Raw genomic sequence first — 27,214 nt, forward strand, 5'->3', positions numbered from 1 at the left:
ACCAGACGCCCATAGTCAAGGCGGGATTGAACAAAGGCTTTGTAGAGCTGCAGCAGAGCAGAGCGATCTGCACTCCAGTTGGTGTTGCTCAGGCAGCGGAGGGCATTGAGGTGCTGCCACCACTTCCGCTTAAGCTGATGAAGATGAGGTAGCCAAGTCAACTGGGCGTCGAAAACCAGTTCTAAGAATCATTATGTCTCGACTGCAGTTAGTGGATCGTCATGAAGGTAAAATTTTGGTTCTGGATGAATGGTATAATGGCGACAGAAGTACATGTCATATTACTTAGCGGCCGAAAACTGGAAGCTGTGGAAAAGAGCCTATAACTGCGCCTTGTGGATGGCTCCATGTAGGTTCCGCTCAACAACACCAGTACTGGTGGAGCAGTACGAAATGCAGAAGTCGTCTGCATACAGAGAAGATGAGACGGACGGCCGTACAGCTGCTGCTACACCGTTAATGGCAACGAAAAATAGTGATACACTCAGTACAGAGTCCTGCGGGACCCCATTCTCCTGGATATGGGAGGAACTATGGGAGCCACCAACTTGGACGTGGAAAGTACAGAGCGACAGGAAATTCTGGGTAAAAATCGAGAGCAGGTCTCGGAGACCCCACATGAATAATGTGACAAGGATATGATGTCGCCATTTGATGTCATACACTTTGGGTGGATGAAAAAAGATGGGAACAAGGTGTTGGCGTCTGGAAAAGGCTGCTCGGATGGCAGACTCGAGGGACACAAGACTATCAGTGGTACAGCGACCCTGGTGGAAGGCGCCCTGGCATGGAGCCAGCAGGCCACGTGACTCCAGGACCCAACCCAACTGCTGACACACCAAACGTTCCAGCAGCTTGCAAACAACGCTGGTGAGGCTGATGGGCCGATTGCTACCGCACGACCACGAGATGCGGGCCAAGACAATCATCAATGATTCAGACAGAGAACTCATTCGTCATTCACTCTAGAATAAAAGGGTCACAAACATTATTTCTGAGGGAAATTTATATTCAATCCATCTCCATTACATGTTCCGTTTTCTGTTGATTCCCAGTCTTACTTAATTTGCGTTTACAATTTTTCTCTCTCTTCAAATAACCCGCTAGTGGCACAAACGTTAATAGCTCGCTTTAGCGAGAAGAAGAGCAAATATGTCTCTTTTAGCAACCCGACAATCTTCCAACAGATACTTACGAAGCTGTCCTAGTTATCCGTCTATAATAACCATGGAGAATACATATATGTATCTATGTTATTCCAAAGAATAAACGTACTAGAAAAATACCTTGGCGTCGACGAGCTGTCGGCGCATATATTACTAGAAAATCCGATCAGATACTTTTCAAAAGTGAATAAATGTGGATGATTTGATTGACCATTATTGCGTGGTAGAGGGTATTTTTCCGTGGTGAAATTACAATGCCCCTCGCAGCGAGCGAAGTTTGTGAGCTCAATTTTGATTTACCGAACACACTTCGCGAGCTATCTATTAGTGTGGATAACCCGGAAGTGATGATTGTCAGTCCTCCGACTGAAAAAGAATATTATGTTTAAGACAGACGAAGAAAAGAAATGTTGAAAACAGAAGAAATGAAGAGACAGTTACCGCGGCTGTATTGCTTTTACGTGCATCTAGGTGTTATGTTTGCTGTGCACAACCAAGGAAGATGATCTTTCATGAAACTGTTATCAGGGTCTACACTTTCTTAAGCAGGGAAACCTTGGAAAACCTCTTAAGCCTAGACCCCCAGCCTACGGCACATAGAAGATAGGAAAGCCTATAGAAGGAAAAAAGAATTTTGAAATAGATCTCTAAAGGAAAGACAGGGATCAATTTATATCACGATTTGGAGAAGAGTGATTTGTGCCTCTAGCAAAAAAAAAAAATTTTACAATAAATAACGTGAATTTTCGTTTTACAATCTTGTTCCTAGGACAATATCTTGCGGCGCTAAAACTCCCCCGGGTCTTGCATGTCCCCGACGTCCACATTTGTAGTCGGTCTTCTACGCGGCCCACTTTGTAGTCGGTCTTCTACGCGGTCCACAATGGGAAGAGTAGAAGGGACAGGGATACTCGAATTCACATGCAACATTCATTCCAAAAGAATTAGCAATGACCAAAAGGGAAACTCTTCCTGTAAGAGAACTGGTTAGGTTGCACCATCCAAGATTCTCCTTTTTGAAAGCAAAATCCTTATGGCTTCATGGATCCTTTTTGTTACGACGTACTTCAAGGAATTTAGCCATTAACTAATGATGTTGCCAAAAGCATCATCATATTTACTCTCGTTTGAATACTCTTTTTGACTTTGCATCCCCACTTGTGCTTATAAGTCGAAAAGTTCTGACACATTTTCTATCACTGATCTGTTCTTCGTAATTTAAAGGATTCATGCAACTTACAATAGATTTAGGATTCAAATCATCGAATAATGGAAAGTGTAGTTCATTTTATACAAAGACATAATCCATCATTTCCTTGAAAGTCATATAATTTATCTATATTCAAAAACTTTTTATCCTAAATACACATATTTCTCCAATTGATTGTTGTAATGTAAAAGTTATTAGCATTGAGGAATGCGGATTCACTTCTCTCATTTATTCTCTGATTCATACGGCGTTCACACATGCTCATATATGGAAATGGATTTTTTTTTTTCAAACAAAAATTCCAAACGAACACGACCCATTAAATAAATATTAATTCTATGAATATTATTTTCTTTAAACATTCAATAATAAATTAAAAACTCTTAACTTCTAATTATAACACCTTTTCTTTTTAAAGTTCATCATGAATCAGTTTACCCTCGCGTTTGGTGCGAGTCTCTTACAAAGCATATCTGTGTCGTCTATATCGATTCTACCTCTCGCGCCGACGGCAACTGCTTTGCGCGGGAAATTATCTTTGCGGCGTTAACCGTCACTCATGATTCCCTGCCTCAACACATCCCTTCAGACGTTTACACATCTAAGCGTGCGCTTGAAATTATATATGAACCTTCACTCGGAACCTCTTTTGATTATTCAGCGTCATTTACGGGAAACATTTCATTGTTCTTGAAGGTCAGTTAGATCCTTTATAAATCTTGATGACATTAGCAATACTAAAGTTCCATGTTCACCCAAACACAGGTGAAGCCTATCTCCACTATCTTCTTTGCAACACTCGATAGTAATAGTTAGTCACTATTTCTATAGTCTATGTCATTGATTAATTATTTCAATTTAAAGTTTTCTAACACTACACACAGTCTCATTTGCTCTTGGCACGACCAACAATGGGGAGCAGTATGGGCTTGTAGAGGGTTCGATCAAACCCCATTTCAACATGCGATCTATTTCTTTCTGAACTTGAGCCTTTAACCTCCAGGGAACAGGATAGAAAGTTCTACAATACGTTTCGTGCGGCTTAACGTAGAGATGGCATATGTATCCCTTAATAACTCATGGCCTTTCATCAAACACGTTTTTATACGCTAATAATAATTCTTTGAGCTGCTTCTTCTGATCTTCAGTAATGCAGGATTCATTTAACTTTTCATACACTAATTGACCGAAATCTCCTTTGACTTGGAACTCATTAATTACGTGCTGTTTAGAATTTTGTACCGTCCTGATTACTTGCGCACTGATCCCACTATTATATTTTCTGGTAAGGCTTTCTTTTTTCAACAAGTCCAACTCAATTTCTTGTTTATTTACATTTAACCAAATTTTTCCTGTTTTAAAATCTATTCTGCATCCGTATTGACGTAGGCCTTCGACTCCGATAATGCAATCTACCACCAAATTTTTCACAACAAGGAATGTGCTTAATATTGCTACATTTCCGACTTCTACACTAAGTAGTGACTGCACTTTTACATTAGCCGATCGAGCCCCAACGGCGCCTATTATTATGTAATTTTGAACTGGAAAAATTGGTACTCGTCTTATATTTCTGATCTTGTTGAATAGTGCCTCCGAAACAACATTTGTGGTTGCAGCTGTGTCTAAAACCGCCACTTTAGGTACAGTCTCCAAAATGACTTGCACTTCGGCTACTGCCACCTGTGGTTCTAAGTCCTCGGTCAGTTCATCTGCCAGTAATCGTCCATCATTATACGTTAGCATGGGTACACATATCCTGTTGCCCCTCAACCAATTATTGACCGCTCCTCCGGGGTACGAGTGGGTCCTTACAAGTTTGTTGGATTTTGACTTGCCTGCTGGTTGACATCATCCGTCACTTCGGTAATTACCGGTTGATTCGTAGATGTCCGTCCCCACTGATGTTGATTATTTGAATTCATTCCCCCCAGTTGATTCCACTTTCTATTACTGTTATTATTCCAGGCTTGGGGTCTGAAATTCCTTTCGTTCCCCCACACGGGATTGTATCTTTTCCCATTCCTGTTGTTCCTTGGATCGCCCCTCGTAAGACTATTGCCGGTATTACTATTGAGATTTTGAGGGGTTTCTCCGCTACTTAACGATCTCTGTCCATTCCCTTGCCTACCGTTTGGCGGAGGTTCTATCTCCCTATATTGGAATCTGTTATTACGGGCTTTCTGGTTGTTCTCTTCGATAATATCTATATGGTCTAACGTCGTGAGGAACGACTCCAAGTCTTTATCGTTGCCATAAATTAATTGATTCCGGATACTAGTTGGTAGTCTTGCCTTAAGTATGTTTATTATTTCTGGCAAGGGCATAGGTCTGTCCCAGTATCTAGTTTTATTTATAAATTTTTCAAAATACTTCCTAAGGCTTCCTTTTGAAAAGGAGAAAGGCTCTGGGTAGAGCAACTCCTGCCTTAGGCATTCCTGTACCCCTTCTGACCAGAACTTTGCTAAAAACGCCTTCTCAAAATCGTCATATGTCGAGCAAACAGAAGTCATGTCCGAGGCCCAAATCGCCCCCGAACGTTGTATATATCCTGTAACGAAACTGATCTTCTGCCACTCCGACCAATTTCTTGGTAGCACTGCTCTGAAACTTCGAATAAAAACAATTGGATGGACCCCCTTTTGTCAGTGTTAAAAATCTGGAATTGCCGATGCTTTATCATTTTTTCTTCGGCATGGCAAAGGCTTTCGTAATCTCCGTTAGATAAAAATTCACGCGAACACCTAGCTCGTGGCAATTTAATGTTTGAGTTACTTACACCAGTCGGTATCGTGTGCGAATGTGCAGTAACTGGCTCTATAGTCGCTGCCAACTTCTGCTGCTGGCCTGTATTCATTTGTTCTGAGCCTTGTTGTGAAACGCGTATCGACTCTTCTATCGTTTGTTTCCAATGCTCGAAATCAGCACCTAACTGCTGTCGCACTTCCTCAAGTCCTTTCGCAAACAAATTCTCTTCCTGTTTGCCAAATAGACTCTGGAATGCTGCCTTAACATTTTGCTCAACGTTTTCACACATTAGCCTTTTGTTTTCTAATGTGATTTCGGATAATTTACCCGTTAATACATTAATTTGGTGGTCTATAACATCTTGACGCTCTGACAGATGTTCAACACTTTCCTTTAGGTTAGTCTGCGTACGTGCCAATTCAGGAAGTTGCGCAATTGCACATGACATGGCATCTTGCTTTTGTACTAATTGCGGAACCATTTCCACCTGTTCCCGTACGGTATCTATCTTAATAGCCACATACTCCTTCATTTCTACACGTACGCGGTGAGTAGATTCCTCACATTGAGCTTTCACCAATTCTATTTGTGCAGTTAATTTTCGTTCCGTCTCTTCGGCCAGATCTTTGAGTTCCTTGGTCTTCGTCTCTATCCGCTGCTCTAATTCGGAAAAACTGTCTTGTAACTGCTGCTTAATCTCAGTTTTCAAATTTTCCTGCCCTTCCGTAACTGAGGCTAATTTTGTATTCATATTATTCATGCTCTCGGTTATCATCTGCATCTGTCTCATGATAATGACCAATGGATCTAACCCATGTTGCGTACTTGCCGTTTCATCTCCAGCCGTGTCTACAGGGCGTTCTCTTGCGCTATCTATAGCGATCGGTTCTACAACGCTTCTTACTACATCATTATTATCAGTGCTAACAGCTGAAGGCTGTTGCGTGCTGCTCTGCTCTGCTTGACTCATCTTAAACATTGCCCTAGTTACTATATGTAACTGCGTTCACACAAGAGTGTGGCTAGTTCCTTACTGTACTTATACAAATAAATGCAACTGGGACAAGTCAATCAAACTACATCTAGCATGAACACAATTAATCAGTGTTCAAATATCCAATAATACTAAGTAGAAAAGCGTATACTTCATCCATACTAGCAAGCTTTAATAATAAAATTATACACTCCTGGAAATGGAAAAAAGAACACATTGACACCGGTGTGTCAGACCCACCATACTTGCTCCGGACACTGCGAGAGGGCTGTACAAGCAATGATCACACGCACAGCACAGCCGACACACGAGGAACCGCGGTGTTGGCCGTCGAATGGCGCTAGCTGCGCAGCATTTGTGCACCGCCGCCGTCAGTGTCAGCCAGTTTGCCGTGGCATACGGAGCTCCATCGCAGTCTTTAACACTGGTAGCATGCCGCGACAGCGTGGACGTGAACCGTATGTGCAGTTGACGGACTTTGAGCGAGGGCGTATAGTGGGCATGCGGGAGGCCGGGTGGACGTACCGCCGAATTGCTCAACACGTGGGGCGTGAGGTCTCCACAGTACATCGAAGTTGTCGCCAGTGGTCGGCGGAAGGTGCACGTGCCCGTCGACCTGGGACCGGACCGCAGCGACGCACGTATGCACGCCAAGACCGTAGGATCCTACGCAGTGCCGTAGGGGACCGCACCGCCACTTCCCAGCAAATTAGGGACACTGTTGCTCCTGGGGTTTCGGCGAGGACCATTCGCAACCGTCTCCATGAAGCTGGGCTACGGTCCCACACACCGTTAGGCCGTCTTCCGCTCACGCCCCAACATCGTGCAGCCCGCCTCCAGTGGTGTCGCGACAGGCGTGAATGGAGGGACGAATGGAGACGTGTCGTCTTCAGCGATGAGAGTCGCTTCTGCCTTGGTGCCAATGATGGTCGTATGCGTGTTTGGCGCCGTGCAGGTAAGCGTCACAATCGGGACTGCATACGACCGAGGCACACAGGGCCAACACCCGGCATCATGGTGTGGGGAGCGATCTCCTACACTGGCCGTACACCACTGGTGATCGTCGAGGGGACACTGAATAGTGCACGGTACATCCAAACCGTCATCGAACCCATCGTTCTACCATTCCTAGACCGGCAAGGGAACTTGCTGTTCCAACAGGACAATGCACGTCCGCATGTATCCTGTGCCACCCAACGTGCTCTAGAAGGTGTAAGTCAACTACCCTGGCCAGCAAGATCTCCGGATCCGTCCCCCATTGAGCATGTTTGGGACTGGATGAAGCGTCGTCTCACACGGTCTGCACGTCCAGCACGAACGCTGGTCCAACTGAGGCGCCAGGTGGAAATGGCATGGCAAGCCGTTCCACAGGACTACATCCAGCATCTCTACGATCGTCTCCATGGGAGAATAGCAGCCTGCATTGCTGCGAAAGGTGGATATACACCGTACTAGTGCCGACATTGTGCATGCTCTGTTGCCTGTGTCTATGTGCCTGTGGTTCTGTCAGTGTGATCATGTGATGTATCAGACCCCAGGAATGTGTCAATAAAGTTTCCCCTTCCTGGGACTATGAATTCACGGTGTTCTTATTTCAATTTCCAGGAGTGTAGATCTCAGCGCCCAGCGTGTTGTTTTATGTTCTTATTTGTAGATCCACTTAACGTGACTGCGAGTATTTCTTCTCTTTTCCAAGCGTCAGTTAAGTTGGCTCGTCATAATTCACATGAAACAGAGAACAAAATTATTTTAACAACGTCCAAAAACGTGGCCTGTCACGGATTAGCCATTATAATGGATTATACTGTAAATGATGAAAGTATGTGAATGCAGCTTGCCGCTAACTTGGTGTAATGTCTCTCACACCTAAACCTGTACAGTAAAGTAAGGGCCTCCTGTTTTATCTTTAGGCTGATCCGTGATAAGACAGGCAAACAATTATACTAATGGAGGATTCTGCGTATTTTCTGTAATTTCATTTGCTCTCTCTCTCTGTCCTTTATCTATATACAGTTTTAAATATAATATTTCATTACGTGAACTCAGCCCAATAGAATCACTGGTGGAGCCCTTCGTCTTAATATTCAGCGGCTGGCTTGCTGTAAAAGATCTTTATATCTATTATTATTGTTAAGCGCTGCATTCAGTTGGGAAAATCGATCGTTTGAACAATTCGTTCATTTTACGACAGATTTAGAATTTCAGATGTGTCCGAAGCCTTTTTGGACGATTTTATAAAATCTCGGTGATTGCAGGCTCTCTTCGTCATAACTGAAACTTCCCCACTAATTACAGGGCCAAGACAATCATCAATGATTCAGACAGAGAACTCATTCGTGATTCACTCTAGAATAAAAGGGTCACAAACCTTATTTCTGAGGAAAATTGTATATTCAATCCATCTCCATTACATGTTCCGTTTTCTGTTGATTCCCAGTCTTACTTAATTTGCGTTTACAATTTTTCTCTCTCTTCAAATAACCCGCTAGTGGCACAAACGTTAATAGCTCGCTTTAGCGAGAAGAAGAGCAAATATGTCTCATTTAGCAACCCGACAATCTTCCAACAGATACTTATGAAGCTGTCCTAGTTATCCGTCTGTAATAACCATGGAGAATACATATATGTATCTCTGTTATTCCAAAGAATAAGCGTACTAGAAAAATACCTTGGCGTCGACGAGCTGTCGGCGCATATATTACTAGAAAATCCGATCAGATACTTTTCAAAAGTGAATAAATGTGGATGATTTGATTGACCATTATTAATTATTGCGTGGTAGAGGGTAATTTTCCGTGGGGAGATTACAAACTCACGTACACGTGAGGTACTGAAGAGAATAAGCTTCACTCTCATCCTTAGCCTGGGGTTCCTCCCATGGTGTGGCCAGGGAGGGCAACGACTTGGCGTCATATTTCTTAGCATTGTAGTTAGAATTTGCCTGCTTAGAGTCTGCTGGCAGAGGACCACCAGCAAGAGATGATGTACTACGATTCATGGCGTGACATCCACCGTGATGCCACCCACTCCGACCAGGGGCCCTCCCCACAGGTGCCACCCAGCCGCAGCAAAGGCGACCTGCCCCAGGGTGATCGGCATCTACTCCTTGGAATATGTGGGGAGTTAACGGCGCAGCCATCAGCAGAGCGATACTGTTTTGTCAGGGGGCTACAACCAACTGGGTACAGGGCAGTCGCACCACAACGGACTGGCTACCGTGCTGGATGTGAGATGCAAAGAAGTCCATGGTCACCGTTGGCACAGAAAGTGACAGTGCATAGTGTATAGTGGAACACGGACCCAGTGAAGTGTCCTTGCCCAAGAGATGGAGAATGGGCGTGACTGCAATGCGACAACGAGAAAGTGGATTAGAAATCTCAATGCACGATGGACACGATGCACCATGTAAGGTGCCCTTCCTCAATTGCCTCGTTCTTCGGGAACATTTTGAAAAATAGAGGTCAAAACCTACAGGGGACCATTACATAAAGGCCGAAACGTGTGAGACACCTTTTAGTCGCCTCTTACGACAGGCAGGAATACCTCAGGCCTATTCTAATCCCCGGACCCGCAGGGGTAGATGCGATAGGTGTCAGCAGAAGGGCCACTTGCCAAAAAGCGGTCCCCAGCCTAGAAATCGGACTTACATCTGACATAAGGGAAATGCATCGCCTGTGACATTCCAGGCTGCACATGAGATTTGGCATCCAAATCCGGTCTTCCATAAGTGTGTGTGCGTGCAAGCTGTAACAAAGAGTTGTTGGGTGCTTTCTTGTACTCAGTGAGTTTAATTAATGAAGATTGATTCCAAACAAGGCATGGGGTATGTGGGGGCCGTCATGGTCACAAATTCAGGGAAAATACAGTTGTTGTAGGAAATCATACTCGAGGTTTGCAGTCAGAATTTCACCTGGAGATCGGGGTTAGAATGGCCCAGAAAGTGTGAGGTTCTGTTATATTACAGGCAGGTTTCATTTGGCACGTAGGACAAGGAAGATTTTATTCCTATTTCGGTGAAAGGTTTCACACCTATGCATTTCGCAAGTATCTAGCTTGCAGCGAAGTTGATAATGACAAGGGAACGGTGATGGAATGTGGAACAAAAGGAGACCCTTATAATCAGTCATTCACCACAATAGCAGAGTACACGTATTAGGAAGTTGTGTAGTGAGTTCGGTATTGTTTCGGATCATGTGTGGGAGCTGAAGAGTACAATTGACTGACAATGCCAAGTCGCCGTACTAACCTCCTATTTTTGTTGTGAGAAAGGGTCAGAACGGTGTGCGTCCGTTTGTTTACTCCAGGCAGTTAAATAAGGTGGTGCTCCTGTCGATACACTTGTCGGATCTCCATTCGTGTTTCAGCTGGTTCCCAAAGGTGAAGATATTCACAATCCTTGACCTTATCTGAGCATATTATCAAACTCCACTACCCGGAGTACTGAAGCCTCTCATGGCGTTCATCAAGGACTGGAAACTTCACGAATGTAATGAAAGTCCGTTTGGGTTATCGACCAGAGACATTATTTTGACGTCAATTTCGGACAGGGTTCCTTCTGAGTCGAAATTCCGGTGTATTTATCGTTGTCTCTACGACTTGGTAATTTTTAGAGATGGGTTTGATGAGAACCTTGATGAGCAATGGTTTTTGGAAATTGAATTGATGAAGTTGGGTTGATATTTTACCTGTGTTTTTTGTGGCCGTAATCTTTTACATGATGAATCCATTGGTAAATGGTAACTGGGAGCACACCCTGTAACACCTAGTTTCGACCTTTTTTGTGTGTGTATCGATATTTCTATGTTAATTTGTAGTGTTGTTTTATCTACCACGTATATTCTAAGACGATATATACATATTTCAGTTATGCGACATTTTGAACGATGTTGTTTAAATTATGCTTGTGGATTTAAATAACAACTGGGATGATTGTTATACAGTGTATTGTAAATGACTTGGTCCATAGTTAGGGAATGTAGGGTTGAATGTGTGAGGAAGTAGCCTGGCGGAGTGGAAAAAGGTGTGGTTGTCGCCCAAGTGGCAACTCGTCCTTTGTGACAGGTAAGGAGACTGCGCTGAGCAGTGCTGTGGTTAATATCTCGCTAGCAGTAGCGGATCATTGTGGCCCATATTCTTGGAGTTTTGAGGCCAGAAGAGCTTAACAGCACTATCTATGAGCCTCAGGTGGTGTATTAGGCGATAATATTATCATGACATGGTTTTTGGCCCTATGAAAATAAAATTCCGGCGCCAAGATGATCAGGATTAGGGCTATGCCAACAGTAGTGACATGACTGCATCGCCGTCAGGTTAATAGCCGCTGCATTATTTTATTTCTCGTTCAGCTACAGGCAAAGCGTGATACACTTACAAACATCAACATAAAAATTTAAATTAACATTAACAATGATTTACAATAAAATTTTCAGGGTTTCCAGCCACAAAAGTGCTTGGTCACTTATCACATGTATGTCCATCAGATTTCCTCCCTTAAGTCCGTGTACGTCGCACTCAACTATATGCTGCATGGTTTGACTCTCTCCGCACTCACAATTGGGGTCCTGGGAGAAACCGCACTTTTTCAACAAATATCCGCACCGACCAATACCTGTCCGCAGACGATTTAGAGTTACCCACACTCTACGTTGGAGTTGGAAGCCTGGAACTCGTTGAGATGGGTCCTCAATAAGGAAACTGTTATTCACTTTGCTTTCCTGCCATTGCTGTTTCCACAGGTTATCGATATCAATCTGTTGTTTGAGTTCTTTCCAGAAGGGATTTCTTGACATCAATCTGTCAGGGGGAGGAGGTAGGTCCCTGAACTTTTCTTTGTACCTCTGGATTGCTCTTTCACGTCTAATCGAGGGTGGTTCGATATTGGCAAGGACGGGCAGCCAAGGTTTCGGGGTGGGTCTTACTGTTCCTGTTATGAGCCTCATTGTCTCGTTAAGTTGCACATCAATATATCTGACATGCCTACTGCGGGCCCAGACGGGTGCGCAATATTCCGCTACACTATACAGAAGTGCCAGTGCTGATGTGCGTAGAGTTTCAGTGGAACATCCCCAGGTTGTTCCTGCCAGTTTCATTATGATGTTGTTTCTTGTTTTCATTTTTTGGGCGACTTCGTACAGGTGGCTCTTATATGTGAGAGTGCGATCTAGCTTAACACCCAGATATTTTGGCGTTCTATCGTTTTTCAACAATTTACCTTTTATTTGCACTTTTAGCTCACGATTTGCATCTTTGTTACACAAGTGCATTATTGATGCCACGGATTTAGTCGGATTTACTTTGAGGTGCCAGTTGTCATAATATTGTTGTAGTCGTTCCAGGTCCCTGTTTAAAATTTCTTCCAGTTCTTCGAAAGTGCTGGCGTGAGCCGCGATAGCGATGTCATCTGCATACATAAAAGAACGAGATTCCAGGTTTGGGATGTCCGCTATGTATAAATTGAAAAGGCATGGAGCCAGCACAGACCCTTGGGGGAGACCATTTTGTAGTGTCCTACAGCTGCTTGTTTTCCCATTCAGAGATACCTTGAATCTCCTGTTTATCAACATATTTCTGACTAGATCTATGATCTTCTTGCATTTCACGACTTTTGACAGTTTATACAGTATCCCTTTTGTCCATACGGTGTCGTATGCTGAGGTGAGATCTAATAATACCATGCCCGTTTTCTTTTTGTTTTGGTAACCTCTTTCAATGAAAGTGGTTAGGGCGAGAACTTGGTCGCAACAATCTCTTCCTTTTCGAAAACCGCCTTGCTCTGGGGGAAGAGCAGCTTCTATTTTACTTTCTATTCTGCCTAGGATGACTCGTTCAAACAGCTTGTAAGTGGTGCACAATAAAGATATCGGTCTATAATCTTTAGCATTCTCTCCTGTTTTCCCTGGTTTCTGGATGGCTATGACTTGTGCGTTTTTCCATTGCTTTGGTAACCGGCTGGTATCTATGATATTAGAGAAAAGAGAAGACAGCCATGCTCTTCCCTTTGGCCCGAGGTTCTTCAAGAATTCTGGAAGAAGGCCGTCACAGCCAGCTGCTTTACCAGGTGACATTTTCTTTAGTGCTATGTTTATCTCTTCTTGTGTTACCCAGTTCGCTAAACCTGCTTCCTCCTCGCTTGCATCTAGCTCTTCGTTCATCAGTTGGTGCAGTTCTTTTTTCTTCGATGCGGAGGCATGGATTCTGGATGTTTGTAGTATAGAAGAGCATATCTTGTTAGGGGTCATTTTATTATTGATGTTCCGTCCCTTGAATTGTGCTCCGCCAAGTTTCCTCAGTAGACTCCAGCTCTTCTGTGAGGAGTGCGTAAAGTCCATTTGTTCCATCCGCTTTTGCCATCTCTGTTTGCGTCCCTCGTCCGTAGCTCTTATGAGCTGTTCTCCTAGTTCTGGATTCTCTGTTTTGTTATATTCATCGAGTAGTTGTTCGCACTCCTTTGTCCAGCATGGGATGTATTCTTTCCGCGCTCCTCTTGGTATTGAGTTATGTGCCGCTTTAATAATTAACTTCGTAAATCTGTCGTAATTTTCTGGCATTGGGGGAATTGCCGCTGCAAATTACACCGCTAGCACCACCAGCCAGCCACTGAATTGTTTATACAGGATGTTACAAATAGGTACGGCCAAACTTTCAGGAAACATTCCTCACACACAAATAAAGAAAAGATGTTATGTGGACATGTGTCCGGAAACGCTTAATTTCCATGTCAGAGCTCATTTTAGTTTCTTCCACCTACGCTCAATGGAGCACGTTATCATGATTTCATACGGGATACTCTACCTGTGATGCTAGAACATGTGCCTTTACACAACATGTGGTTCATGCACGATGGAGCTCCTGCACATTTCAGTCGAAGTGTTCGTACGCTTCTCAACAACAACTTCGGTGACCGATGGATTGGTAGAGCCGGACCAATTCCATGGCCTCCACGCTCTCCTGACCTCAACCCTATTGACTTTCATTTATGAGGGCATTTGGCAGCTCTTGTCTACGCAACCCCGGTACCAAATTTAGAGACTCTTCGTGCTCGTATTATGGACGGCTGTGATACAATACGCCATTCTCCACGGCTGCGTCAGTGCATGAGGGATTCCATGCGACGGAGGGTGGATGCATGTATCGTCGCTAACGGAGGACATTTTGAACATTTCCTGTAACAAAGTGTTTGAAGTCACGCTGGTACGTTCTGTTGCTGTGTGTTTCCATTCCATGATTAATGCGATTTGAAGAGAAGTAATAAAATGAGCTCTAACATGGAAAGTAAGCGTTTCCGGACACATGTCCACATAACATATTTTCTTTCTTTGTGTGTGAGGAATGTTTCCTGAAAGTTTGGCCGTACCTTTTTGTAACACCCTGTATTTGGCGCTTTGTAAATGGGCCACGTGTGTGTGAAATTTGGATGATTTTAATAATAATCTTAGTGTTGCTAAAAGCTCTATCTTGCACTCTTATTATCCCAAATCACAAACCTGGGTAGGAATCCTATCCTAGTGAATTTCATTTCGAGTGTCATAATTTATTATGGAAAGGCCTATTCGGCAGCTGTAAAAATGATTATGATTGCTTTCTACTGTATGGAGCTATAGTGTTTAAAATTCAGTTTTATAGTTTGAGAAATACTTTACTCCCACTGCATTTTTGGACCAATCTGCAGTCATTTTCTTAAATAATTTGACTTACTTGAAGAGCTACCTGAAAATAGCCAAGTTAATTCGTAATAAAAAAGATTATTCATTGTTGCATTTAGGCACTTTGATCAGAATTACGAAGTTTTATCAGTGTTCATTTTATGAGAAAGTGGTTGAACTTGAATTTAATGTCGTGTTGGCATTTGCACAGCCAACTATATTTTGAGTAGGTTAAAAAACTGATTATCAAAGCGCATTTGTTATTTAAAGAGTTATAGTTTGTTGTGCTTTACTTAATTAATACTTATTGATAAGAACACTTTCCATTTCTCATACAAACTGTGTAACACGCCCTGGAGTACTAATGGGTGGGGGTGGTACCTTAAACTGGTTTTCGTTTCGCGACCGTGCGCCCTGTCCACACCACGTACCTGGTAATCTCGTGGCGGTCGTATTGTTCTGCTCCACACTGCTGCTGGCTTGCCTGAAATTATCTATCGAAATATGCAAGCGGGTGTAGGGGAGCCACTCAACATCAAGCACAACACTGTCCTACGTCTGGTATGAACATCTATATTCTGAGACGATAAGGAATCACAGGTTGCACTGTTTACTCTCCAAATCGTAAATGTTTATCCCAATTAACAATGTTGATGATTAACAGTCCAAAAAGATCATTCGGACGAGCGTTCGCCTAACCGACACGACGCGGGTGATTGTTGATGATGCAGAAGCCGAATGATCGAACGAAAGTTCTTACGCTCGTCACACATACAAATATCTGGTAATAGTCCTTCTTGTCACTAGGAGTGATATAACAGTGTTCGTAAAGCTAAATTTTCAGTTCTCACTTGTCACTTGTACGAGCGTGCGCGTAACCGTCACGGCGCTCCGGATTGTTGATAATGGGGAAACGCGATGACCGAACGCACGTCCTCACGCTCACTACAAGACACTGGCACTTGACTGCACTCTTTTATGGTAACTAATTTCTACCGATTCACATCAGTTCATTTTGGGAGACCGAACACGGCGCGGATGATTGATACTCTGCGACACGCAACGAGAGGATAGACAAATACGTTATCGGCAGCACTGCTCATTTTTAATTACATCTTGACGCACTTTCCTCTGAATTACTTCCGTATTTAATCACTTTACTGTAGTAGCACTCGTAGCAACACTTCAACCTGAATACTAACAATGCTTCTTACATGCAAAGCTACACACTACACAACATAACAGTTTCCTGTCCCGTGCTCGACTCACTACAGACGCGGCTGCACGCAAAGATACTACACAACTAAGCTAGCGATATGACAGTACGCTTACAACTGGTGTAGTTTTGTTAATGAGCATGGTTCTTCTTCATCTACATGATTACTCTGCAATTCACTTTTAAGTGCCTGGCAGAAGGTTCATCGAACCACAATCATACTATCTCTCTACCATTCAACTCCCGAAAAGCGCGCGGGAAAAACGAACATCTTAATCTTTCTGTTCGAGCTCTGATTTCTCTAATTTTATTTTGATGATCATTCCTACCTATGTAGGTTGGGCTCAACAAAATATTTTCGCATTCGGAAGAGAAAGTTGGTGACTGAAATTTCGTAAATAGATCTCGCCGCGACGAAAAACGTCTTTGCTTTAATGACTTCCATCCCAACTCGCGTATCATATGTGCCACACTCTCTCCCCTATTACGCGATAATACAAAACGAACTGACCTTTTTGCACCCTTTCGATGTCCTCCGTCAATCCCACCTGGTAAGGATCCCACACCCCGCAGCAATATTCTAACAGAGGATGAACGAGTGTAGTGTAAGCTGTCTCTTTAGTAGACCTGTTGCATCTTCTAAGTGTCCTGCCAATGAAAGGAAACCTTTGGCTCGCCTTCCCCACAATATTATCTATGTGGTCTTTCCAACTGAAGTTGTTTGTAATTTTAACACCCAGGTACTTAGTTGAATTGACAGCCTTGAGAATTGTACTATTTATCGAGTAATCGAATTCCAACGGATTTCTTTTGGAACTCATGTGGATCACCTAACACTTTTCGTGATTTAGCGTCAACTGCCACCTGCCACATCATACAGCAATCTTTCTAAATCGCTTTGCAACTGATACTGGTCTTCGGATGACCTTACTAGACGGTAAATTACAGCATCATCTGCAAACAACCTATGATAACTGCTCAGATTGTCACCCAGGTCATTTATATTGATCAGGAACAGCAGAGGTCTACATCTACATCTACATTCATCTACATTTATACTCCGCAAGCCACCCAACGGTGTGTGGCGGAGGGCACTTTACGTGCCACTGTCATTACCTCCCTTTCCTGTTCCAGTCGCGTATGGTTCGCGGGAAGAACGACTGTCTGAAAGCCTCCGTGCGCGCTCTAATCTCTCTAATTTTACATTCGTGATCTCCTCGGGAGGTATAAGTAGAGGGAAGCAATATATTCGATACCTCATCCAGGAACGCACCCTCTCGAAACCTGGCGAGCAAGCTACACCGCGATGCAGAGCGCCTCTCTTGCAGAGTCTGCCACTTGAGTTTATTAAACATCTCCGTCCCAGGACGCTTCCCTGATATCACTTCAGTTTTACTCGAAGATTTGCCGTCTATTACTACGAAGTGCGACGTTCCTGACAGGAAATCACGAATTCAGTCGCACACCTGAGACGATACCCCATAGGCCCACAGCTTGAATAGAAGTCTCTTGTGAGGAACGGTGTCTAAAGCCTTCCGGAAATCTAGAAATACGGAATCAGCTTGAGATCCCCTGTCGATAGCGGCCATTACTTCGTGCGAATAAAGAGCTTGCTGCGTTGCACAAGAAGGATGTTTTCTGAAACCATACTGATTACGTATCAATAGATCGTTCCCTTCGAGGTGATTCATAATGTTTGAATACAGTATATGCTCCAAAACCCTACTGCAAACCGACGTCAATGATATAGATCTGTAGTTCGATGTATTACTCCTACTACCCTTCTTAAACACTGGTGCGACCTGCGCAATTTTCCAATCTGTAGGTACGGATCTATCGGTGAGCGTGAGGTTGTATATGACTGCTAAGTAGGGAGCTATTTTATCAGCGTAATCTGAAAGGAACCTAATCAGTATACAGTCTTGACCTGAAGACTTGCCCGTATCAAGCGATTTGAGTTGCTTCACAACCCCTAAGATATCAACTTCTAAGAAACTCATGCCAGCAGCTGTTCGTGTTTCAAATTCTGGAATATTCCATTCGTCTTCCCTGGTGAAGGAATTTCGGAAAATTGCGTTCAATAACTCCGCTTTAGCGGCACATTCGTCGGTAACAGTACCATCGGCACTGGCAAGCGAAGGTATGGACTGCGTCTTGCCGCTTGTGTACTTTACATACGACCAGAATTTCTTCGTATTTTCTACCAAATTTCCAGACAATGTTTCGTTGTGGAACCTATTAGAGGCGTCTCGCATTTAAGTCCGTGCCAAATTTTGCGCGTCTGTAATTTTTAGCCAATCTTCGGGATTTCGCGTTCTTCTGAACTTTGCATGCTTTCCCCGTTGCCTCTGCAACAGCGTTCGGACCTGTTTAGTGTACCATGGGGGATCAGTTCCATCTCTTACCAATTTATGAGGTATGAATCTCTCAATTGCTGTTGCTACTATATATTTGAATTTGAGCCATATCTGGTCTACATTTGCATAGTCAGTTCGGAAGGAATGGAGATTGCCTCTTAGAAAGGCTCCTAGTGACACTTTATCCTTTTTTTTAAATAAAATGTGAGTAGGCTGTTTAGGTTTTCTTATTGGTAATGCCACGTAGCGCTCTGTATGAAAATCACTGGCTGTGCTGTGTGCAGTCTGTGGCTGGTTTGCATTGTTGTATGCCATTGTAGTGTTGGGTTGTTGACTGTTAACAGCGGGTAGCGTTGTGCAGTTGGAGGTGAGCCGCCAGCAGTGGTGGATGTGGGGAAGTGAGATGGCGCATTTTTCAGAGTGGATGATCTGGACGTGTGTCCATCAGAAAGAGTACATTTGTAAGACTGGGTGTCATGAACTAATATATATATATATATATATATATATATATATATATATATATATATATATATATATAATATGACTTTTGAATAATATTAAGGTAAATACATTGTTTGCTCTCTATCAAAATCTTTCTTTTGCTAACTGTGCCTATCAGTAGTTAGTGCCTGCAGTAGTTTGAATCTTTTATTTAGCTGGCAGTAGTGGCGCTCGCTGTATTGCAGTAGTTCGAGTAACGAAGATTTTTTGAGGTAAGTGATTTGTGAAACGTATAGGTTAATGTTAGTCAGGGCCATTCCTTTGTAGGTATTACTGAAAGTCAGATTGCATTGCACCAAATATATTGTGTGTCAGTTTAAGCACAGTCTTGTACAATTTTTCTAAGGGGACACGTAATGCGTTTTGGGCGCCCAGCTGAGAGATAGACGTCTGAAAAAAGAAAGCCATTAGGTGAAAAAAAAGAGGCCATTATCCTCGCTATTGACATTTCTTTGTAGAAAGCATCGCAAATACGACACGCTCAAACTTGAAAACATGATTACACTGTAGAGTTCTTAATTTATGATATTGACTGAAATGAAATGATGAGAAACATTTCACATCAGTTGTCTTGCTAGTTGAAAGATTGTTTACTGCATTATGAAATGCCATATGGCTAGTGAATGACGTTTCACGCCTTGCTTTGCCTATTTTGCTTAATATCTAGTTTCTAGCTGCACTGCAGCATTAGTTAAAATAAAATTTTACACATGTACTAATATAGATATTTTCTGTCTACAGATCCAGTAAATAATAATTTTGTGATATACTCCAAAAAAATGAGGGACCACAAAAAGACATTTCCCTTCACAGGAACTGCATACATAATTTTCTTTTCAAGTACTTGGTAATTTATTTCATAAAATATGATTTTGTGGTGCACCACTTTAATTACATAGACATTAAGATATGAATATACATTTCCCTTATCTGCATTGTTGTCTTTAGTGTACTATTTATTCTGCTTGAGCTTTGTCATGTTTAGATATAGGTTATTGCATTTTCTGCTGCTGTTTGCCAGGCATAGTGCTACAGAATTTCACTTTGTATTACTCTATTATGCCAGTTTTACTACTGATTCATTTTTCTTATTTGCTGCACATTGCCTTATATTAGTTGTTAGGTAATTTAGATTTACTGTAGCTTGCTTCGCCAATTTGCATTTTTCTTGTCCTTGATGTTTGTGTTAATTTGTTGTGTGCTGCTGCATTGCCTCGTCCCTCGGTATATATATCTGAGCTCGGTAGATTTAAGTTAGCTTAAGAGGGGGTAGACTATATAAGAAACTAAATATGATGAATTGGAAGAAATACATTGAGAAGCTATAAGAAAATGGTTTGGCCATAAAAGTAGTGTACAGTAGAGAAAAACTATTTTTGAAAGAGGATGTGAACAGAATACAGAAAGCATGATTGGATAGGATTTTTTGGGTGGAAACAAATGTTGAAATAAGAGGAAAGATCTACAGAATGAAGTTTTGGGTTGGACTGCAGTACCAAATGTCACACTGAAAACAAACCCTGTCCTGTACCTTTGTGTTATTATGCTATGTGAATTTGTGTTTTTCCTGTCTTTGTTTGTTTAGCTAATAAGATTTACATTGTAGAATTTTTCTGATGTTTAGACGTTATTTATTCTGTTTTGTTTTAATGCTCATGTGTGAAGTTGATGTTTCAAAAGTTATTCTGATCTTTTATGCATGTACTTATGTCATAATTCTTGTAACACTGATGTACATGTTTATTTCTATTCTTTTGTAAAGCCTGTTTTACTACAAATGTTATCTGCATTGTTATGTTCTTTAATGATGTATTTTGTACCTTCGTTATTGTGTTCTTATGTTATAAAATTGTAATTGACACCAGTTCATCAAATTAAGTAACTTGTAAGTTACATATCACTGCACACGTTTCTGTTGGTCATAGTATATTGACAACATGTGAGAAGTGGGGACTGATAGTGTTTGCACATGTGTTAATAATTCAGCAAGGGACTGGTTAACAGCATTGCTGGTTCTAAGGACAATTAGAAAAAACTTTGTGAGTGCACAAGTGGTGGTTTATGGACTTGCTATATTGTCCACAAGACTCTTCTATGGTGATTGTGCACCTGCACAGTCGCAACGGATGGCTGCTAGTCATCTCTACAAGGACTACAGTGGGTCTGCACCTCTGGTGGTCCACCAATACCATATTCTCTACCAAGACTATAGTGGGTCTGCTCTGTGATGACCTACCTAGCAATATTCTTTAAAACTTCGACTAACTCTGCTGTGGGTTTGCTCTGTTGTGGCCCATTACTTGTCTGCATGTCAAGAGTCAGCACTGTCTTTCCATTGGAAGGACAACACTACCTCGTCAAGACTGCATGGAAATCCACTACTTCCGTGTGCATTCTCTTTTACTGCTCAGACTTAGAAAAAAAAAAACACTGCAGTTTTGCTGTGATGAATGATCAGGACTGTCTTTATGGACTGTGAGAAAATTTTAGCTTTCGACCAACATTGTATCAATAAGTGTGTGCATTTGATATCTTTGTTATTGTAATTATGAAAAATTTTATCAAATCATTATTGGCCACTGGCCAAAACTATTTGTAAAATTTTTTGTGGGGAGCATGGGGGCTATGTAAGTAGGCTGTTTAGGTTTTCTTATTGGTAACGCCACGTATCGCTCTGTATGAAAATCACTGGCTGTGCTGTGTGCAGTCTGTGGCTGGTTTTCATTGTTGTCTGCCATTGCAGTGTTGGGCTGTTGACTGTTAACAGCGGGTAACGTTGCGCAGTTGGAGGTGAGCCGCCAGCAGTGGTGGATGTGGGGAAGATAGATGGCGCATTTTTGAGGGCGGATGATCTGGACGTGTGTCCATCAGAAACAGTACATTTGTAAGACTGGATGCCATGAACTGATATATACAATATGACTTTTGAACAATATTAAGGTAAATACATTGTTTGTTCTCTATCAAAATCTTTCTTTTGCTAACTGTGCCTACCAGTAGTTAGTTCCTTCAGTTGTTTGAATCTTTTGTTTACCTGGCAGTCGTGGCGCTCGCTGTACTGCAGTAGTTCGAGTAACGAAGATTTTTTGAGGTAAGTGATTTGTGAAACGTATAGGTTAATGTTAGTCAGGGCCATTCCTTTGTATGGATTACTGAAAGTCAGACTGCGTTGCGCCAAAAAAATTGTGTGTCAATTTAAGCACAGTCTTGAACAATTTTTCTAAGGGGACGTTTCAAAAATTATTTTGCGTTTGTTTCTGGTGGATTTGGAAGAAACGGTATTGAGCCAAGCTACAACGTCCTTGTGATCACTAATCCCTGTATCAGTCATGATGCTCTCAATTAGCTCTGGATTGTTTGTGGCTAAGAGGTCAAGTGTGTTTTCGCAACCATTTACAATTCGCATGGGTTCGTGGGCTAACTGCTCGAAATATTTTCGGAGAAAGCATTTAGGACAATCTCGGAAGGTGTTTTCTGCCTACCATCGGTTTTGAACAAGTATTTTTGCCAACACATCGAGGTGAGGTTGAAGTCCCCACCAACTACACTCCTGGAAATAGAAAAAAGAACACATTGACACCGGTGTGTCAGACCCACCATACTTGCTCCGGACACTGCGAGAGGACTGTACAAGCAATGATCACACGCACGGCACAGCGGACACACCAGGAACCGCGGTGCTGGCCGTCGAATGGCGCTAGCTGCGCAGCATTTGTGCACCGCCGCCGTCAGTGTCAGCCAGTTTGCCGTGGCATACGGAGCTCCATCGCAGTCTTTAACACTGGTAGCATGCCGCGACAGCGTGAACGTGAACCGTACGTGCAGTTGACGGACTTTGAGCGAGGGCGTATAGTGGGCATGCGGGAGGCCGGGTGGACGTACCGCCGAATTGCTCAACACGTGGGGCGTGAGGTCTCCACATTACATCGATGTTGTCGCCAGGGGTCGGCGGAAGCTGCACGTGCCCGTCGACCTGGGACCGGACCGCAGCGACGCACGGATGCACGCCAAGACCGTAGGACCCTACGCAGTGCCGTAGCGGACCGCACCGCCACTTCCCAGCAAATTAGGGACACTGTTGCTCCTGGGGTATCGGCGAGGACCATTCGCAACCGTCTCCATGAAGCTGGGCTACGGTCCCGCACACCGTTGGCCGTCTTCCGCTCACGCCCCAACATCGTGCAGCCCGCCTCCAGTGGTGTCGCGACAGGCGTGAATGGAGGGACGAATGGAGACGTGTCGTCTTCAGCGATGAGAGTCGCTTCTGCCTTGGTGCCAATGATGGTCGTATGTGTGTTTGGCGCCGTGCAGGTGAGCGCCACAATCAGGACTGCATACGACCGAGGCACACAGGGCCAACACCCGGCATCATGGTGTGGGGAGCGATCTCCTACATTGGCCGTACACCACTGGTGATCGTCGAGGGGACACTGAATAGTGCACGGTACATCCAAACCGTCATCGAACCCATCGTTCTACCATTCCTAGACCGGCAAGGGAACTTGCTGTTCCAACAGGACAATGCACGTCCGCATGTATCCCGTGCCACCCAACGTGCTCTAGAAGGTGTAAGTCAACTACCCTGGCCAGCAAGATCTCCGGATCTGTCCCCCATTGAGCATGTTTGGGACTGGATGAAGCGTCGTCTCACACGGTCTGCACGTCCAGCACGAACGCTGGTCCAACTGAGGCGCCAGGTGGAAATGGCATGGCAAGCCGTTCCACAGGACTACATCCAGCATCTCTACGATCGTCTCCATGGGAGAATAGCAGCCTGCATTGCTGCGAAAGGTGGATATACACTGTACTAGTGCCGACATTGTGCATGCTCTGTTGCCTGTGTCTATGTGCCTGTGGTTCTGTCAGTGTGATCATGTGATGTATCTGACCCCAGGAATGTGTCAATAAAGTTTCCCCTTCCTGGGACAATGAATTCACGGTGTTCTTATTTCAATTTCCAGGAGTGTATAACCATATGAGTGGGGTATTTATTTGATACGAGACTCATATTTTCTCTTAACTGTTCAGCAACTATATCATCGGAGTCTGAGGGTCGGTAGAAGGAGCCAATTATTAACTTAGTTCGGCTGTTAAGTATAACCTCCACCCATACCTATTCGCGCGGAGTATCTACTTCGACTTCACTACAAGATAAACCACTACTGACCGACACAAACACTCCACCACCAATTCTGCCCCATCTATCTTTCCTGAACACCATCCGAGACTTCGTAAAAATTTCTGCAGCACTTATTTCAGGATTTAGCCAGCTTTCTGAATTTCAGCTTCTGTGCTTTCTATTAGAGCTTGAAGCTCAGGGACTTTCCCAGCACAATTACAACAATTTACAACTACAATTCCGACTGCCTTGATCCAAGCACGTCCTGTATTTGCCATGCACACTTTGAGATTGCAGCCCACCCCATACTTTCCCAAGGCCTTCTAACCTAAAAAACCGCCCAGTCCACGCCACACAGCCTCCGCTACCCGTGTAGCCGCAAGCTGAGTGTAGTAAACTCCTGACCTATTCAGCAGAACCCGAAACCCCACTACCCTATGGCGCAAGTCAAGGAATCTGCAGCCAACACGGTCGCAAAACCGTCTGAGCCTCTGATTCAGACCCTCCACCCGGCTCTGCACCAAAGGTCCGCAGTCGGTTCTGTCAACGATGCTGCAGATGGTGAGCTCTGCCTTCATTTCGTAAGCAAGACCGGCAGCCTTCACCAAATCAGATAGCCGCTGGAATCCTGAGAGAATTTCCTCAGATCCAAAGCAACACACGTCATTAGTGCCGACATGTGCCACCACTTGCAGCTGGCTGCACCCTGTGCTCCTCATGGCATCCGGAAGTACCCTTTCCACCTCAGGAATGACTCCACCCGGAATGCACACCGAGTGCACACTGGATATCTTCCCCTCCTTAGCCGCCATATCCCTAAGGGGGCACATTACGCGCCTAAAATTGGAGCTCCCAGCTATCAATAAGCCCACCCTCTGTGATTGCCCAGACCATGAAGGCTGAGAATCATCCTCTGAAACAGAGCAGGCAGCTGCGTCTGGCTCAGACAGAGACAGTACCTGAAACCTGTTTGTCAGACACACCGAAGAGGCTTTCTGATCGGCCTCCGGGGACGTCTTTCGCTGCTTGCCACGCCTTGGAATGACCTCCCAATCAACCACAGGCGAGGGCACAGCCTGACTGCGGGCAGCAACTGTGGCAACCACAGCGGCAGACCGATCTGGGGACAGACGGGACGAGGTTGACATCCCCGTGATACCCAAGTCCGGCTCCCCACAGTTGTGCCCATTGGCAACAGCCTCAAGCTGCGTGACCGAAGTCAGCGCCGCCAGCAGCTGTGAGCGAAGGGATGCCAACTCTGCCTCTCATCCGAACACAGTAATCACAGTCCCTGTCCATTCTAATCGATGTTGAACAACAGTCTCTGAAACACAAGTCCGTGCCTAGACAACGCAGGGGAAACACGCAAAGAATGTACAAATGCCTAACGACTGCGCTACAATCTGCCTGAATTTACGATTACAGTAACTAAAACTCGAAATTACACCTCCTATACGAAACTCACACGCAATTTAAGTAAGAATCTACGAAGTAAACACAGAAAAGAAGCTATATCCTTCTGCGCTGTCGATGTGCACCAACTTCAAACCATGAAAGTTTAAGAGCCCCCATGTACTAAGCTAGTTAGTTAATGAAGCAATGCAAAGGTCCCTTCAGAGCCGGTGTAGTTCAATTTTCATCCTGTTTAATTGCTTCAGTCCGGGTTTAGGAAAGAAATATCTACTTTGTTAGCTATTCTATTGGTATCTGGTTAACGCACAGGCGTAGAGGCCCTGTACCAAGCAATGGAATTCTAGAGGATGATTTTAAAAGACCCCCTGATTTAAATCAGAATCATTTCATGCTTTCCCTTGTTCAATATAGCTACCAGTTTCATGTGTGTTGCTGATTGGTTCTATAAACTGCTGCATATAGTTCTTTTAAGGTACGTGTTGTTGAGAGGCATATGTTACTGTTTGCTATCTCATTGGCCATTTGATTACTTGATTTCCAAGTTAGTAGTACATTTATCTGCAAAGTTAGGTTACTGTGTTGTAGTGTGAACAGATATAAAGAAAGAATCTGGTGAATGTGTCAAGGAAGGTTATGTTAGCCTTAGGATTGCCTTCTGCTTTATGGTATTGCATTACACAAGAATGCCTAATTAAACTGGCGACCGATATTAATATATAATGTTAGAACTTGCTTTTGCGTTGGGAGAACGTCTGTTCCCTGACCCACTTGTTTACTGTTAGTTGTACTCTGCTGGAGTGTTTCGGAAACGAGTCCCAGTTTGATTGTTCTGTTTGCATTACGTTATCTCACGGCCTACTTTCTCGAAAATTCCTCGCATAGGTATAACGTTAGCTTCGATTGCGGTTGAAGATGGTCGGTGTTGGTGTAACAACTCCTTCTGCGTTTTAAATGATTATGTTCTTTCAGTAAAAATAAACGATGTTTGAAATTAACACACGTTTCCCAACCCAAGACCAACACTCGAAGTCCCAGTTATGCTACAAACGAGGTGATTTCCCTGTGTGTGTAGAAGACCTTACAAAGTGACAGGTAACACAGGATCGACACATCGTTAGTGAAGTCTATCCATACTTTGTTTTGCTTCTGAACAATGGTGTTGGGAACAATGCGCAATGTATTGTGATTATTCTTCACAAGTTATATACAGTGGACAAGAGAAATCCAGATAGTCACAGCAGTATATGAGAGTTAGTGTGTTATAAGAAGACAGCCATCTCTCATGAACAGAGTGAGGGATTCAGTTTTTTGTGATAAATACCGACCATCAAAAGATGTAAAATCTTCTCATATGAGTGGTACTTGTTTTTCTCTGTAGGCATGAAACAAGACATGCCAAGACAGAAAACTAGTACATTACAATGTGTATTCATATTAATCATTTTGCGTAATGGTGAGGTTATAAACCGAAACATGTTGCAATACTGAATAATTCAAAAACGTTCTCTATGAACTGTGACTGTGAGCAGTCTCTGAAAAACCTGTTTTCTTTATAAATTACTCTCTTTTGCAACTCAGCTACGTCCAGTAACTTGTTATTTTTTTTTTTTTTACTTTCTTGTTTATACTGTACGGTAGCTATCCGTTCCAAAATGCCAACAATCAAATTGGTGGTCCGATAGTTTTCTTGTTATGTGCACGCTGTGCCTTATTTTACAATATTACGTGTACTTAATTGGAAATTTGATGGAAGGTCTCCAGCTTCGCGGATATCAGATGCTGACTCAAATGCAGTTCTGCTTTAACTACCTTCGCAACTCTGTTGAAGAAGGAAAGAAAAAAGCA

Source organism: Schistocerca americana, chromosome 1, assembly GCF_021461395.2.
Source record: "Schistocerca americana isolate TAMUIC-IGC-003095 chromosome 1, iqSchAmer2.1, whole genome shotgun sequence".
NCBI lineage: Eukaryota > Metazoa > Arthropoda > Insecta > Orthoptera > Acrididae > Schistocerca > Schistocerca americana.